At 47.3% G+C, this 7,706-nt stretch overlaps 2 pseudogenes; both read left to right on the top strand.

Moving 5' to 3' along the window:
• The first annotated feature begins 1,909 nt into the window (after positions 1-1,909).
• LOC138911657 (uncharacterized) lies at positions 1,910-5,556 on the top strand (annotated as a pseudogene).
• Positions 5,557-5,737: 181 nt separating this feature from the next.
• Positions 5,738-6,821, top strand: LOC138911656 (uncharacterized; annotated as a pseudogene).
• The last annotated feature ends 885 nt before the right edge of the window (positions 6,822-7,706 follow it).

The raw sequence follows: 7,706 nt of genomic DNA, 5'->3' as shown, positions 1-7,706 counted from the left end.
TCCGCATGCCACAAGCAACAGCTCCCTCCAATCAATCCATACTGTCCACTTCATCCCAACAAGCGAACGTTCACATATATGCTGCAATTAACGCCCACGGTGTTCTCCTAAGCACGGCTGTTATATATGTTCGCCATTTGGGTGTAAATTATACAGCTCGTGCACTGATCGACTCGGGATCAGAGGCAACATTTATTTCTGAGCGACCTGATAAAGCTGCCGTTGGAAAAGACCTCTTCCAGGGACTGTGAACGCCGTACACTCCCGGCTATCGGCTGCCATCGGTTTCTGCCAGTACTCGTGCTTCAAATCCAGAGTGGAGATGAACCGGGCGTGGCGCAACCGCTCCAGGAGATTCCAGCCCTATCGCAGAATACCTCGCTCATTGCCCTGGGCATACGGTCGAGGGCTATACCATAGGTGATAGCAAGCTCCTCGAGGTCCTCTAAGAACCCAAGGGGGTCGGAGCGTCCATCGTACCTCATACCCCACTTCCGAACTTGCTCCGGGACATTAGGAAGTGGCCTCGCCTCCGATGGATGTTGCGGCCTAGTGTAGCAGGGACCACCACCCGGTTCAACAGGGGACCTCCCCACCTCTGCGTTGACCGCAGTTGTTCGGCGGTCTTCATTTCCACCGAGAGCAGGAACTGCCTCCACGCCCGAGACGGTCAAACTCGGGGTGGGCGCCTGCAAAAGCCCGTACAGCTGGGAGCTTCTGAGGTTAGGTTCCGACTTTTGCCGTGGCCGTCCACCAAAGTCGGGTGGGACGCCCCTAGATGGCGGCTCAAAAGTTTTAGCATACTGGGATTCCAGCTCGGCGAGCCGAGCCCAAATCCCAGTCGAATGACCGCCCTCCTCCACGTAGGTGGACAGCCGCTTACGTAGCTCCTGGGCGATCGGCACTAGCTCCTCTTTGCGTCGCTGACGAATCCAGCGGACGCCTACCCCCGGGTTTTGGCACTCACCTGCCTCCATCCTTTATTGTATACTTCCTTGCTAGTCGACGTCGCTGTTTCCCTCTCTTCCCGTTCTAGGGGTTCCGTCGGTCCCTTTACTATTCCTCTCTCCTTTTCTTGGTGTTGGTGTCTTATCACTTTTTTTTTTTTTTATTTATTTTTTTTATTAATTTTTTTTTTTTGTTTAATTAATTTGATTTATAAAAGAAAAGTTTATTATTATTCACTTATTTTTATTTATTATTGTTCCGCTCTTATTGTTCTCTTTGTTCACATTCACTTGAAGGGTGACCACTTCACTGCCCCCGACAGCTGTACTCGCTGGCGCGCGCGCGCTGTACTCTCACGACCGACCGTTATGTTTTCGTCTCTTTATCTTACTTGCCGGCTTGCTGCTAGCATTTTTGTCACTCACCAGCTGCACGTGTTCATTTTCTGGCTATGCCTAACACAAGGTCTAGGAATGTTCTCTGGGGTATACCGGACTACTTAATACCCTATTTTCATATTTCGCACATACATGACCTTCTTATTTTCTTGCTCTCTGCTAGGTTACCTTCCCTCTAGGGTATACCCGACCAGAAATACCCTATATTTTTCTTCTTTTTTTTTTGGAAAATACCTTTAAGGGCATGCTTGCGGGCTTTAATCCGCCGACATGCCACACCCCTAAACGCCTCTTGGTCCCCGCTCGGGCTCCACTTGTAAGGTAGCTTCTGGCCGGGGTATAATTCTCAGTCTTACCAGGTCTAGCGAGTTACAAGTTATTTATCCTGACCAAACCAAACCCAGATCTACCTCTACACACCTACGCCATCGGGCCGTGGCCTCGTACCACCTTATGCTAGCGGGCCGTGGCCTCGCTCCAACCACACTAACGGGCCGCGGCCTCGCACCAACTCCACTACCTAAATACTCTATCCTTCTGCCAGGCCGTGGCCTCGTACCACTATGCTAGCGGGCCGTGGCCTCGCACCAACTACACTAGCGGGCCGTGGCCTCGCACCAACTCCACTACCTAAACACCAACCGGCAATGCCCACCCCAGAGCCACAAACTCGTACCGCATGCCCCTCGTTCGAGGTTAGGTCGAACACCGGTTAGTTCCGATGTTAAGGTAAGCCGGGTTACCTAGAAACAGGGAATAATCCAATACTTTCTACATAATTAAATTCAAATTCACCATTTAAATCAATTATAATATTCGCGGCTCCTTGCCTCTTTGCTACTAATCGAACTGCTTATATTACTGATGGCTCCTTGCCTCTTATTTCATTAAGATCTTAACCTAATATAATTAATACTTATAACTAAAGAAAATTAATGCGTTGTCCCGCCAGCAGCTGCTTGCCGTAATTTGGCCAAAGGGATGACGGCTCCTTGCCGTGAAAACTGTGGGGTGGCTGGTCTCCTTAGCCGCCTCACAATATTGAAAAAAAAAAATATTTTAAAATACATTAAATACATTATTAGTGCATTACAAATATAATAAATATTCAAATTAAATAAATTTATGTAAAATAACTCCACTTAGTTACGTTATTTTTCAAAAGGAGGGAGATATAGTATGTGCATATATTGAGGGTACACTGTACCAATAAAGTAACATCGGTTAAGATAAATATATCAGCAACATATTATTGCAGTACACAAACAAAACCATTTCAGGTCAGCGTGTGATATGATCTACTGCTAGAAGCGAGCACCTTTGTTTTCCTACCCAATCGCTTCCGCTTAGTATGCCAACTGGCAAAGGGGAAGAAACAAAGCATCACTTAGCAGTTCCGTCCGTAAGCACCTCCAGAAGTTCTCCGTCTCCAACAGCAGCCCTGAGAGGCGAAGGGGTAACTTCGTCCCGGACTAAAAGCGAATTATCCGCGTCCAAGACAAGGGGAATTGTTACGGCACCTCTTAGTTCGAGGCCAAGTCCACTGATAAAAATCAGTCGACCGCCGTCCAAAGCTAAAAGCGAAGCATTACTGACCACTGCAGTCGGACGCACTAAGGCAACCATTAGCACAAGATCTAGTCCGATTTCCACGCGAGCTAATACCAAAACGGCAGAAAATATGACGCGACCTTAATCAAGTTTATTGCTGTCACTGATCGTCTAAGTTAGTTTGAGGCAAAACTAAACACTCCTGGAGGCTCTGACCCGTCTCTCTATACGTGCCAGGTCCGTCGGGACCAAGTGCGAGCCTTGTGAGACAAGGTTGAAAAAGAGTACGAGGTCGGCTCAACAATAATCTCGGAAGCCGGTTCATTGGAAACCATTTCAGTCATGCAGTCCAAGTACGACTATTGTTACTTGGTATATAAGAGATGCGCCGCTAAACTTAGCGAGCAAATCGATACAGCTAACGCCCAAAATAGGGCATCCGCTCAGTCCACCATTCCGGCATATTTTCGCACCGGGTGTCACTTACTTCCTTGCGACACAGAAATCTTCAGCAGAGATTACATACGTTGGCCCACATTTCGAGATCTCTTTACTGCAATTTACATAAATAATCCTAGGTTATCCCAGGTCGAGAAATTATTCCATCTCAGTGCGAAAACCAGCGGTGAGGTTCAGGCGATTGTATCGAAGTCACCTTTTACTAACGATGGCTTCCGATCAGCCTGGGCCAATCTGACTGAGCGCTTTGAGAACCGAAAATTGTTAGTCAACAGCCAGCTCAAGATTCTTTTCAACCTGCAGCCAATCTCCCAAGAGTCTGGAGCGGCAATTAAGGACATTCAGAGCACCATTCAAGGTTGCTTAACAGCTCTGGAGTTATCCGAAATAAATCGTGTTCCTATGTTCCTCCAAATTACTCAAAAATAACACTCTCCTTATGGGAACAGTCCATCTCGAGAAAAAACGACATCTCATCTTGGCTTGAGATGAACGCCTTTCTCTTAGAACGCTATCGCACTCTAGATGGCTTAACTCATTTGAGAATAAGGTAGCTAACAAACCGCAAGCCGCAAGCCTGCTTAAACTCATTTGAGAATAAGGTTGCTAACAAGCCGCAAGCCTGCTAATTGTACTCCAGGGAGAATCACCTTATCCGTCTGTGCCCACGATTTCTCCAAACGCCCGTCAGCGAACGAGCAACTTACATCAAACAGCAAAAACTATGTTTGAACCGTTTCGCTAGGGGTCATCAGTTAAAGGATTGCACAAGTGCTCACAATTGTTTTACATGCAAAGGTCGTCACAATACGCTCTTGCAACGTAATGACTCTTTCTACAATTGGGCCCTGCGGTAGTCCCCATGCCACAAGCAACAGCTCCCTCCAATCAATCCATACTGTCCACTTCATCCCAACAAGCGAACGTTCACATATATGCTGCAATTAACGCCCACGGTGTTCTCCTAAGCACGGCTGTTATATATGTTCGCCATTTGGGTGTAAATTATACAGCTCGTGCACTGATCGACTCGGGATCAGAGGCAACATTTATTTCTGAACGACCTGATAAAGCTGCCGTACAAATCCGTACAGGCACAAGTATCAGGATTAAATCAAGCTGTTGCAGCCCAGCCTCGCAAGCTCTGCCATTTTAATATTGGCTCTCCTTCCAAGCCTCGTATCCATATCGAGGCATCAGCCTACGTCCTACCACATTTGGCAGGGAATCTACCATCATGTTCGATCCCCCAAAGTTTATTGACAACCCTGCCAAAACTCCAGTTATATGTGCTGATTGGCGCTGATATCCTACCGTCCATACTAACAGGCGGCTCCCATCCAAATATATGTTGTCATTCTCGACTCGAATATCTGTCTCTCCAGAAGAGCAATTAGACGTCATTCTCACAAAATTTTGGGAGGCGGAGGACATTCCAGTCAAACTGGTAAGGAGCTCCGACTCTTTCTGTGAGAGTAATTTCATGCGAGCAACAACAAGGAACAAAAGTGGCAGATATGTAGTCACCTTACCTTTCCAAGAACCTAATCACATAGACTTAGGACATTCAAGATCTATCTATCTAAAAAGGAACCTTTCTTTGAAAGAGCAGTACGACTCCGTGATTCGGTAATACTTCGACTTAGGTCATATAACACAAGTCTCTTCAAACAGCAACCCCAATAATTTTTACTTGCCGCATCATGCTGTTTTTAAGCCCGACAGCACACCACCAGTACTCCCATCTGATCTGACGATTCAGATACTAAAGTGTCGATTCTACCGCTACGTTTTTAATGCCGATATAACTAAGATATATCGGCGAATCCAGGTCGATCCAAGACATACCCCATACCAACGAATACTATTTCGCAATGAGAACGAAGAACTTTGCGACTTCGAACTCAATACAGTTACCTTTGGGGTAAACTGTGCAGCATACCTCGCACTCCGCACACCATACCTCGCTCGTGATATACGAGAACAATGTCCTATCGCATCTGATATAATTGAAAATTATATGTATGTCGATGATGTTCTAACAGGGGCACACACGAAGCAACAAGCAATTTCAGCCATTGCAGAACTCCGCATGGCACTCGACAGAGCCGGGTTCCCTCTGAGAAAGTGGACATCCAACACAAAGGAAGTGTTAAAAGGAATACCAAGAGACCACTTACTGTGTTTGCGGATTTCTTAGAAATCGGAGAACCCACCGTCGCTAAAACGATAGGCATTCGATGGCAAGCCACAACAGAACAGCTTTTTTTTGCTGCGTCCAACATGGTATCTCAGCCTTCGCTCACTAAACGTGAAGTACTATCATAGTTTGCGAAATTGTTCGATGGAAATGGTCTACCTTTGTGGTTAACCGGGTAGCCATGATAATATCAACCAATGGCAAATGGTCCCGATCCGAATATAACCCAGCTGACCTAGCTAGTCGGGGGGTTTCTCCTCGGGACCTATTGGGCAGCACTTTGGTGGCATGCACCGGAATGGTTACGACTACCACAAAACCAATGGCCAGTTCCTGTTACGGTACTTGAGACAGAGATTGAACAACGCGCTGTGAGGTGCGATGTCCCACAGCTACCCTCCAATAACCTTCTGGAATGATTTTCCAGATTCGAAAAGGCATTGCGAGTTATCGCATATGTCTGTCGATTTATCCAGCGCTGTAGAAATCCAGCGATCCACTTTCCCGCCGAGCTCCGTAATGAAGAACTTACGAGAGTTCAGTTCCGACTTATCGAGCATACTCAACGCCAAGCTTATCCTAAGAAGTATAGCTGTTTGCTCGAGAAGAAGCCAATTCAATTCGACTTTCATCGATCAAAGGGGTATTCTGCTATCCTGTGGACGGGTGAGAGCGTCAACCTCGTTAGGCTATGATGAGCGACCCCCCCGGCCAATTGTGATTTTTCACGCCTCCTGGTCCGATTTACCCACCTCATTTGTTTACACGGAGGGAATCAGTTGGTAATGCGCCTCATAAAAGCCAAATACTGGATCCCAAAGCTCAAGGTCTTGGTAAAATCTACCATAAACTCCTGCAAGGTGTGTGTAATACACCGTAGACGACTCCAGACCCAACTTATGGGCCAGCTCCCGAGGGCGAGATCAACCTTTTCCCGACCCTTCACACACACGGGTATAGACTTTGCCGGACCTTTCGATATTAAAAGCTACATTGGTCGAGCATGCCATTTAGAAGCCACCACAGATCGAACCACGGAGAGATTCCTGGCCGCATTTGCGCGATTTATAGCAAGACGTGGCCTTCCACAACAGATGTACTCAGATAATGGGAAAACGTTTGTGGGAGCGTCATCTGTTCTTTCGAGAGATTTCTTGCAAGCGGCCAAAGAGCTCATATTATCCAAGCATAGTCATCAAAGCTTGTGTTGGCATTTCAATCCTCGTGGCGCTCCTCACATGGGCAGCACTTGTCAAAAGCTTTAAGAGCCACTTCTACAAATCCACCGCATCCTCAAAATATACTTTTGAGGAATTAGCGACTCTCCTCTCCAAGATTGAAGCCTGCCTTAACTCCAGGCCAATCTCTCCAATGTCGAAAGATCCGACTGATTTATTGGGTCTAACTCCAGGCCACTTCCTAGTTGGTGGCCCTCTTCTGTCAACTAACGAGCCAGTTAACCGATGGCAGCGACTCAAATCGCTCCATCAGCAATTCTGCTTCCGGTGGAAGAATGAGTATTTAAAGGAGCTCCATAAGCAAAACAAATGGCAGTCCCCTACAGAGGACCTCCAAGTCGGTGATATGGTGATTATCAAGGAAGATAACCTACCAATAAATGAATGGTGCCTTGGAGGACTCCAGTTGGCTTGCCCAGCCACAGATGACAAGGTCCGCGTAGTGGACGTGCTTACCGCTCGTTGTGTCATCCGAAGACAATAACCGAATTGGTCCTTCTTCCTACCGACTAATCCCTAAAAGCAACTAATCCCTCTTTCAAGCCAAAACCATCACATAATAACACCTCTCCTACATCTCCAGTTCACTCCTCTGTAGAGAACCAGCATGGCACCGTCAACGACGCCATGTTGTTCAGTAAGCCGCATTAATGCAATCGTGGCAACTGCCTTTCCGTCACACGCATTGGCGTAGAAGGTGCGTGCAGAGCCGTGCTGCGCTCCAAGACAACTCAGATGTCTCGAGAGGTGGTCTTAGTGGCTGACCCGCAACTCAGCTGCATAACTCCAGCCCGAGCTATCAGATCGGACATGGAGGACCCGTTTAGCACCATCGCTTTGGCGGACAACGACTGGTTCCACCCATCACCAGTACCTATTGGTACTCGTCGCCGACGCCTACCCAGACGTCAT

Source organism: Drosophila virilis, unplaced genomic scaffold (genome assembly GCF_030788295.1).
Source record: "Drosophila virilis strain 15010-1051.87 unplaced genomic scaffold, Dvir_AGI_RSII-ME tig00001840, whole genome shotgun sequence".
Lineage (NCBI taxonomy): Eukaryota > Metazoa > Arthropoda > Insecta > Diptera > Drosophilidae > Drosophila > Drosophila virilis.
The sequence above is the reverse complement of the archived record's forward strand: the minus strand, read 5'-3'. Positions and strand labels throughout refer to the sequence as shown.